Genomic DNA, 10,820 nt, shown 5'->3' on the forward strand with positions numbered 1-10,820 from the left:
TAACAGGTGAGCAGTGTTTGTTTATATATATATATTGTAACAGGTGAGCAATGTGTGTTTATATATATATATATATTTTATCAAGTGAGCAATGTGTGTTTATATATATATATATATATTGTAACAAGTGAGCAGTGAGTGTTTATATATATATATATATTGTCACGATTCCGTACGATTTTAAGATTGGATTATATTATATAACAAGAAATTCTCTGCCAAAACGCATTGTCATGACAACTAATGAACACCAGAACAATATTTTTTGCTTTGACACCGTATGATCAGAATGGGTAAAGTACTTGTAAGTTGTTTTAGTTTTTAATGTTATGAGGCATGAAAACAAATATTAAAAAAATTAAAACCGAGAGAGATACTTTATACTGAGAACAAAATATTTTGTTGGGCAGTACAACGTTTTGGTGTAAGATTGAAGATATGGAACTTGAATAAGTATCTTGTTACAGGAAAAATGAAATGACATACATTTTTTAACCAAAAGTTCGAACACCAGGGCTTCTATATCTGTAATAGCTCCATATAACGTACTTCATTGATTGTGTAATGAAATTAAATTCCGTTAGATGTCAGATTAAATAAGGTATGTGCAACGATGGGTTCTTCATTCGATGTGGCCCGCAAGTACAATTAAAAATTGCTATCTGACCCGCACCCTGGTCGAAGTTGCCCATGCCTGGTTTAAAGGTTTTAAATATGAAGCTTGTTTTATATATATATATATGTACATTTTACAAAATAACTATAATTTCAAATCAAAGTCATAGTTGTATAAAATGAGAATGTATTCATTGTATTTTCTTCGAATAAAATACACGTAGCCTTAGCATAAAATAACTTGAGAACACTTTATTTCATTGGTTCGTTCTACCAAGAAATATTGAGGACCGTTATTCGGTGTAACTATTAAATATTGTAGAGGGAATCAAAGAATTGAGTGTGATTCTAAGTCATTCACGAATCTTTTTTTCTTTTCAATGAAATTACACAGTTTGTGAATAAAAAAAGAACAATTCACAAGAAAGCAAGAGAAAAATACATAGTGTGAAAAAGGGAATGTTCAGTTTCATAATTATGACTTCTGTAGTATGGATAAAGGTACGTTGAGTCTTGTAATTATGGATTCTACACTATGGAATAAGGAATGTTGAGTCTTGTACTTATGGTTTAGATAGCATGCTATAAGGGATGTTGAGTCTTGTACTTATGGCTTAGATAGCATGCTATAAGGGATGTTGAGTCTTGTACTTATGGTTTAGATAGCATGCTATAAGGGATGTTGAGTCTTGTACTTATGGTTTAGATAGCATGTTATAAGGAATGTTGACTCTTGTACTTATGGTTTAGATAGCATGTTATAAGGAATATTGTCTTTGTAATTATTGTTTAGATAACATACTATGAGGAATTTTCTCTTTTGTACTTATGGTTTGGATAGCATGCTATAAAGAATATTGTCTTTGTACTTATGGTTTCTATCGTATGAAAAAAGTCTTCTAAAGTATGCAGTAAGAAATGTTTAGTCTTCTATTTATGGTTTATGTAGCTCGAAGGGAATATATCTGGGCCTTGTACTTATAGTTTAAATACTACTCATTGTGGAATATTGAGTCTTATGTTTGTTGTTTCTATAGTATAGAGTAAGGAATACCAAGTCTTGTACTCGTGGTTCATATAGTATGGAGTAGTAAATGTTGAATTTTCTACTTATAGTAGACTTGAACTTAAGGTTTATATCGTATGCAGTAAGGAATGTTGTCTTCTATGTATAGATTCTGTTGTACGCAAAGTTTACCCTCGTACTTGTATTTTCTACTTTATTTATAAAGGGATGTTGAGACTTCTACGTATGGTTTATATACTGTGGAGTATTAAATGTTGAGCCTTGTACTTACTGTTTCTATTATTTGGAATAAGGAATGTTGAGCCATGTACTTATCGTCTCTATAGTTTGGAAAAGGAATGTTGAGCCTTGTACTTATTGTTTCTATAGTTTCGAATAAAGAATGTTGAGCCTTGTACTTATTGTTTCTATAGTTTGGAATAAGGAATGTTGAGCCAAGTACTTCTCGTTTCTATAGTTTGGAATAAAGAATGTTGAGCCTTGTACTTATTGTTTCTATAGTTTGGAATAAGGAATGTTGAGCCGTGTACTTATCGTTTCTAGTATACAGTATCAAATTGTTAGACTTTAGTTATGGTTTCTACAGTGAATTCCATAGAACGGAGTAAAAAATGTCCAGTCTTGCTTTTAAGGCTTACATGAGTGAGGAATGGTGAGTCATGTAGTTATGGTTTCTATGGCATTCGAGGTTGAGTCTTGAATTTGTGGTTTATATAGTATGGAATAGGAAATATTGAATTTTATACTTATAGTTTCTATTGTACGTAATCACAGTGTTGAGCCTTGTACTTACGATTTTTTTTGTATTCAATAAGGAATGTTGAGTTTTATACTTATGGTTTCTATTTTATGTAGTAACAATGTTGAGCCTTGTAGTTACGATTTTTTTTTGTATTCAATAAGGAATGTTGAGTTTTATACTTATAGTTTCTATTGTAGTAACAATGTTGAGCCTTGTAGTTACGATTTTTTTTTGTATTCAATAAGGAATGTTGAGTTTTATACTTATGGTTTCTATTTTATGTAGTAACAATGTTGAGCCTTGTAGTTACGATTTTTTCGTATTCAGTAAGTAATGTTGAGTCTTGTAATTATGGTTTTTATAGTATGGAGTAAAATATGTTTTGTTTCGTACTTATAATGACTAAAATGTGGACTAAAATTGTTGAGCTTGTAGTTACGTTTTATGTAGTATGTAGAGAGAAATATTGAATATTCTACTGATGTTTTCTATAGTATATTGAATAAGAAATTTTGTGTTATCATATGTCTAATTCCTGAAACTATAATATAGTTATAAGTTACTATGGGCACTGAATGAATTCCTGAATTAGGGACACATACTCAAATGGGCCTCTCTATACATCTTAATCTGTCTTCTTCCATCACTTCTAAATAGGTACACTGATCACTTGAACAGTGATATTGGGGTTTTCACTGTCAACAGGTAAAGCTGAAAAATTGTTTATTATAGTTTTATATATATTAAACATTCTATCTGTTGCTTTTAAAGGTATCTGTATAAACATTATTAAAGTATCCCTTACTGCTGCTGTCTTTACTTCCGCTAAAGTATAATACACGTAAACGTGATCACTATGTGACGGGATTCACAAACTATATGTTTGGGGGTAATCTTCTTTCAATTTCATCTAACATTTTTTCTAATTAGCTCGGGGAAGAACATATGAACTTAACCTTCTTCCTGCAGCAACGTAAAGGGCTTTTACTAACTTAGCTAACTCAGATCTACTACTTGCTACATTTACAAATATCTGCAGCCACGTGAATTGCTTCTACTACGCCAGGTAACTCAGTTTTATCACTTGCTTCATTAAAATATATCTAAAGCCACGTAAAGTGCTTCTAATACGCCAGCTAACTAAGTTCTACTACTTGCTACATTAAAATATATCTGCAGCCACGTAAAGAGCTTCTACTAACTTAGTTAACTCAGGTCTCTTACTTGCTACGGTAAAAGATATCTGCAGCCAAGTAAAATGCTTCTACTAACTTAGTTAACTCAGTTATAGTTCTTACTACTTTAAAATATATCGGCAGCCACGAAAAGTGCTTCTACTAACTTAGCTAACTCAGTTCTACTACTTGCTACATTAAAAGATATCTGGAGCTACGTAAAGTTCTTGTACAAACTTAATTAACTTAGTTATACCTCTTACTACATTAAAATATATCTGCAGCCATGTAAAGTGCTTCTACTAACTTAGTTAACTCAGTTCTAATACTTGCTACATTAAAATATATCTCCTGCAACGTAAAGTGCTTCTAATAAGTTAGTTAGCTCAATTATGCTACTCGCTACAATAGAAGATAGATTCAGCCACGTAAAGTGCTTCTACTAACTTAGTTAACTCAATTCTAGTACTTCCTACATTAAAGATATCTGCAGCCACGTAAACTGCTTCTAGTAACCTTGCTAGGTCCGTTCTACCACTTGCTACATTTATCGATATCTACAGCCACGTAAAGTGCTTCTACTAACTTAGTTAACTCACTTCTACTACTCATTAAATAAAAAAAAATATTCGCACCCACGTAAAGTACTTCTACTAGCTAACCTAACTTAGTTCTACCACTTGCTGCAGTAAAATATATCTGCAGTCACATAACGTGTTTCTACTAACTTAGTTAACTATGTTGTACCATTTGCTACGGTAAAATACATCAGCAGCCACGAAAAGTGCTTCTAGTAACTCAGCTAACTCAGTTCTACTACTTGCTACTTTAAACGATATCTGCAGACACGAAAGTGCTTCTAGTAACTCAGCTAACTCAGTTCTACTACTTGCTACTTTAAACGATATCTGCAGACACGAAAAGTGCTTCTAGTAACTTATCTAACTCAGTTCTACCACTTGCTACATTAAAAGATATCCGCAGCCACGTAAAGTGGTTCTACTAACTAAGTTAACTTAGTTCTAATACTTGCTACATCAAAAGATATATGCAGCCAGGTAAAGTTGGTTAACTCAGTTCTACTACTTGCTACATTAATAGATATCTCCAATCACATAATGTGCTTCAAGTAAATTAGTTAACTTAGTTCTACTACTTGCTACAGAAAAATATATCTGCAGTCACGTATAGTGCTTCTACTGACTTAGTTAACTCAGTTCTACTACTTGCTACAGACAAATATATCTGCAGTCACGTAATGTATTTCTACTAACTTACTTACCTCAGTTCTACCACTTGCTACATCAAAAGATAACTGTAGCTACGTAAAGTGTTTCTACTCAGGTAGGTAACTCAGTTGTACTACTTGCTACGTTAATAGATATCTGCAGCCACGTAAAGTTCTTCTTGTAACTTAGCTAGCTCAGTTTTACCTCTTGCTACATTAAAAGATATCTACAGCCACGTAAATTGCTTCTACTCAGTTAGGTAACTCAGTTCTACTACTTGCTTCATTAAGATATATCTGCACACACGTAAAGACATCTATTAACTTAGTTAGCTCAATTATACTACTTTCTACATTAAAAGATAGATCCAGCCACGTAAATTGCTTCAACTAACTTAGTTAACTCAGTTCTACTACATGCTACATTAAACGATATATGCACACACGTAAAGTCATTATATTAAGTTAGTTAACTCAATTATACTACTTGCTACATTAATAAATAGCTGCAGCCACGTAAAGTGCTTCTAGCAACTTAGCTAATCCAGTTCTACTTCTTGCTACATTAAAAGGTATCTGCAGCCACGTAAAGATGGTTAACTCAGTTCTACTACTTGCTACATTAATAGATATCTCCAATCACGTAACGTGCTTCAACTAACTTAGTTAACTTAGTTCTACTACTTGCTACAGAAAAATATATCTGAAGTCACGTAAAGTGTTTCTACTGTCTTAGTTAACTCCGTTCTGCCACTTGCTACATACAAATATATCTGCAGTAACATAACGTGTTTCTACTAACTTAATTAACTCAGTTCTACCACTTGCTACAGACAAAAAATATCTGCAGTCACATAACGTGTATCTACTAACTTAGTTAACTCAGTTCTACACTAACTACATAAAAGATATCTGGAGCTACGTAAAGTGCTTCTAATAACTTAGCTAACTCAGTTCTACTACTTGCTACATTAAACGATATCTGCAGACACGTAAAGTCATTCTATTAAGTTAGTTAACTCAGTTATACAACTTGCTACACTAAAAGATAGATCCAGCCACGTAAAGTGCTTCTACTAAGTTAGTTAACTCAGTTCTAATACTTGCTACATTAAAAGATATCTGGGGCACGTAAAGTGATTCTAATAATTTAGTTAACTCACTTCTATCTTTTGCTAGATTAAAAGATATCTGCATTCACGAAAAGTACTTCTACTAACTTAGTTAACTCAGTTCTACTACTTGTTACATTAAAGATATCTGCATCCACGTAATGTGCTTGTACTCAGTTAGTTAACTCAGTTCTACTACTCACTATGGTAAAATATATCTGCAGCCAAATAAAGTGCTTCTACTAACTTAGCTAACTCAGTTCTAATACTTGCTACATTAAAAAAAATGCAGACACGTATATTGCTTATACTAACTTAGTTAAATCAGTTCTACTACTAGCTACATAAAAGATACCTGAAGCTACGTAAATATCTTTTACTAACTTATTTATCTCAGTTATATACCTTACTACTAAAAATAAAATATATCTGTAGCCAATTAAAGTTCTTCTACTAACTTAGCTTTCTTAGTTCTACTACTTGCTACATTAAAATATATCTGCAGCTAAGTAAAAAGCTTCTACTAACTTAGCTATCCTAGTTCTCCTACTTACTATATCAAAAGATATCTGCAGACATGTAAAGTGCTTCTACAAAGTTAGCTAACTCAGTACTAATACGTGCTACATTAAATATACCTGCAGCCACGTAACGTGCTTCTACTAACTTAGTTATCTCAGTTCTAATGCTTGCTACATTAAAAGATATCTGCATTCACGAAAAGTGATTCTACTGACTTAGATAACTCAGTTGTAATACTTGCTACATTAAAATATATCTGCAGCTACATAAAGTGCTTCTACTAACTCATTTAACTCAGTTATACTATTTGCTACAGTAAAAGATATCTGCGACCACGTTAAGGACTTCTACTAACTTAGCTAACTTACTTCTAACACTTGCTACAGTAAAAGATATCTGCAGTCACGTAAAGTGTTTCTACTCAGTTACCTAACTCAGTTCTATTACTTGCTACAGTAAAATATATCTGCGACCACGTTAAGGACTTCTACTAACTTAGCTAACTTAGTTCTAACACTTGCTACAGTAAAAGATATATACAGCCTTGTAAAATGCTTCTAATAAGTCAGTTCACTCAGTTCTACTACTCGCTACATTAAATAATATCTCCAATCACGTAAAGTGCTTCAACTAACTTAGTTAACTCAGTTCTAATATTTGCTTTATTAAAACATATCTGCAGCCACGTAAAGTTCTTCTGTTACTTAGCTATCTCGGTTCTACTTGCTATATTAAAGATATCTGCAACAACGTAAAGAGCTTCTAGTAAGTTAGTTAACTGAGGTCTACTACTTGCTACATTAAAAGATATCCGCAGCAATGTAAAGTGTTTCTACTAAATTAGTTAACTCAGTTCTACTACTTGCTACAGTAAAATATATCTGCAGTCACGTAAAGTGTTTCTACTAACTTAGTTAACTCAGTTCTACAACTTGTTACATTAAAAGATATCCGCACCCCGTTAAGGGCTTCTACTAACTTACCTAACTTAGTTCTAACGCTTGCTACAGTAAAAGATATCTGCAGTCACGTAAAGTGTTTCTACTAAATTAGTTAACTCAGTTCTACCACTTGCTACAGAAAAATATATCTGCTGTCACGTAAAGTGTTTCTACTAAATTAGTTAACTCAGGTCTACCATTTGCTACAGTAAAAGATATCAGCAGCCACGAAAAGTGCTTCTACTAACTTAGCTTACTCAGTTCTACTACTTGCTACATTAAAAGATATCTGCAGACACTAAAAGTTTTTCTACTAACTTAGTTAACTCAGTTCTAATACTTACTACATTAAAGGATATCTGCAGACACGTAAAGTTCTTCTAGTTACTTAGCTAACTCAATTCTACTTCTTGCTATATTGAAGATATCTGCAGCAACGTAAAGAGCTTCTAGTAAGTTAGTTAACTGAGTTCTACTACTTGCTACATTAAAAGATATCCGCAACAATGTGAGGCGTTTCTACTAAATTAGTTACCTCAGTTCTACCACTTGCTACAGTGAAATATATCTGCAGTCACGTAAAGTGATTCTACTAAGCTAGTTTACTCTGTTCTACTACTTGCTAATTTAAATATATCTCCACTCACGTAAAGTGCTTCAACTCAATTAGTTTACTCAGCACTACTACCTACTACATTAAAAGACATCTGTGGAAAAGTAAAGTGCTTCTTCTAAGTTAGTTAACTCCAATATAATTCATGCTACATAACATCGTATATAAGGATATAAGCCTGGCAAATAAAGCGGAGAGAGACTTGCATAGATAGATAGATATAGAGAGAGATAATTGAGTCAGCATTGTACCAGGAGACAAGGTGTGGTTGTATAATACGAGGAAGGCCAAAGGGAAGTCTCCTAAGTTGCCTTCTACATGGGAAGGCCCGTATTACACTGTGGATCTCTCAGACGTGACTTTTCGAATAAAATGTGGTCGGCGAGGTAAGTCAAAGGTGATGCATGCGAACAGGGTTTGGCGTTATCACGGTCCAGGACATTTCAGTTGGGACGAAGTGAACAACAGAACAAATGACGCTGCTGAAGACGTGTCACCTAAAAAAGCCACTGTCGAAGAAGAAACTCTACCCGGTTTTGAGAATGGAAACAATGAAGTCATTAATGAAGCTACTACCAATGATGTGACTGTTACCGATAATAGGACATTTCCTGGTGGAGCAGATGAACCTCACGTAAAACAGAAGCCAACGAGACGGAGACCAGTACGGAAGAAGATACGTCCACAAAAATTAAGAGACTTTGTTGAATTTTAATTTTGTGTTTGTAAATTCTGTACATTTAATTAAGTTATTGTTAATTATCTATTAGTGTAAGGTAAGTGGTTTTTGTTCGGGACGAACAATACTAAGGAAGGGGCAGTGTTACGACAACGGAAGTCACTTGACTCTGGAAGCATTCGCGCTGGAGTTTGTAGAAGGATCATGACTGTTCCTGGCAACTCTAGTCTTTTCTATATTTTAGTATATAAGCCCGGCAAATAAAGCGGAGATATAATTGCAGATAGACAAATATAGAGACAGATAATTGAGTCAAGCGAGCGGTAGTGACCGTAAGTAAAGTGCGCGGATCGTTGTGAATTGTAGCGTTTGTTTAAGTTAAACTTAAACTTTTGAAATTCTGTTTATTGCAAAGTTGTATTGAGAAGGAATAAACTAGCTAGATTTTGATTTAAGAAAGGACTTGTATCGATGAAGTTCCTCGAGAAGAAATTATACCGGAAATTGATAAACGACCAGAGACGTAACAATATTATCTTTACTATATGTAAGTAAAATCATGGACACACCTATTGAAACATTTTTTAATAAAACTTCAAAATACACTATGATACTATTTACGAAAACTTCCTAATTTATAAATAACCATTAATTACACACCACGAATACTAGTTTGTAAAATACCACTATTTCATATATAAAACTATGTAAAATAGTTATTATATGTATGTAAAACCACATATTTAACAAACGTACTGAAACATTTGTGAACAAAACTTTATCATATAGTAATATAAGAAAACTTTAGTTTATAAAATAAACCTTAATGTAATAATACCTGTCGTATATACGTGTTCAAATATGTTATTCAAACATAAGTACTCAAAGTCTCCTTATCTTAGAAACTATACAAAACTAAACTGCCTGTCCCACGTTGTGCTGACCTTCACATACCTAACTGATGGTTGAATAGAAAGTATTTTCTATTTCTAGGTTACATTTTACATTACAGAAAGGTAAATTTTAGACAATTAGTATGTTCTGTGTGTAATTTTTGTGATGTTCAATGTAATAAATCCTGATGGAAATGTTTACACAAACAAAACCTTTGTTCTGTCTTTGATTTAAAATAAACTTATCACCGCTGTTAGATAAACCAAACTGACCATTGTCAATGACCTCAACATAGAATATTTGGAATCCTTCTTTAATATCTAGTAACAATGTTCCGAAACATGCGATAATTAAAACAATAGGCCCGGCATGGCCAGGTGGTTAGGGTACTCGACTCGCAATCTGCGGGTCGCGGGTTCGAATCCCCGTCACACCAAACATGCTCGCCCTTTCAGTCGTGGGGGCGTTATAATATGACGGTCAATCCAACTATTCGTTGGTAAAAGAGTAGCCCAAGAATTGGCGGTCGGTGATGATGACTAGCTGCCTTCCCTCTAGTCTTACACTGCTAAATTAGGGACGGCTAGCGCAGATAGCCCTCGTGTAGCTTTGCGCGAAATTCTAAACAAACAAACAATTAAAACAATAACGAAATCTCACATATTTATGTAGAATTCATCTTTCATTCTGTTCTAAGCCTACTGATACAGTCTGACCATTTGCTGTATGTCATGTAAATACATATATAATGTATTATTACTGACTTTTATTTTAATAAAATTTCCAAGTAAACATTAAATATATTGTAAATACGTAGATAGCGACAATGTGTTATAATTAACTTTATTTTAATTTTTTTCCCGTAAACATTAAATATATTGTAAATACGTAGATAGCGACAGTGTGTTATGATTAAGTTTTATTTTAACAAAAGTTTTCCGTAAATATAATATAATTGTCACACGTTTAAGTAGAACAGAAATTTCACTATATTCTAAGCAGATTGAATTTACTAAGTAACAACAGAAGTATAACAAACATTGTAGCACTAACCTGTATGAAAACTAATTTAATCCATATATATATTTCAGGATATTATGTTGACAGATAAAATTTGTCCAAATTGTAAGACGGACGATATCGATATTTCTTTACTCTCTCAAATGATTACACCTTCAAAATGTTAAGACTATCTATCTCGCTTTGCGTATTATACTGTTACGATAGCGGAATTCACGTGACCCTAGTAACACGTCATTGACTTCTAGAAAT

The 10,820-nt window shown here is 33.1% G+C and overlaps 1 long non-coding RNA gene across 1 annotated transcript in view; it reads left to right on the top strand.

Annotated features, from left to right (window-relative positions):
• Positions 1-3,836: 3,836 nt before the first annotated feature.
• LOC111088345 overlaps positions 3,837-10,820 on the top strand; it is a 17,786-nt gene continuing 10,802 nt past the window's right edge. Inside the window, exons 1-2 of the long non-coding RNA XR_002612885.1 lie at positions 3,837-3,847; positions 8,746-8,751. This is a non-coding gene — a long non-coding RNA (uncharacterized LOC111088345). The remainder of the gene's footprint in view (positions 3,848-8,745; positions 8,752-10,820) is intronic.

The sequence above is a fragment of the Limulus polyphemus genome, unplaced genomic scaffold (assembly GCF_000517525.1).
Source record: "Limulus polyphemus unplaced genomic scaffold, Limulus_polyphemus-2.1.2 Scaffold3587, whole genome shotgun sequence".
NCBI classification, from domain to species: Eukaryota; Metazoa; Arthropoda; class Merostomata; order Xiphosura; family Limulidae; genus Limulus; species Limulus polyphemus.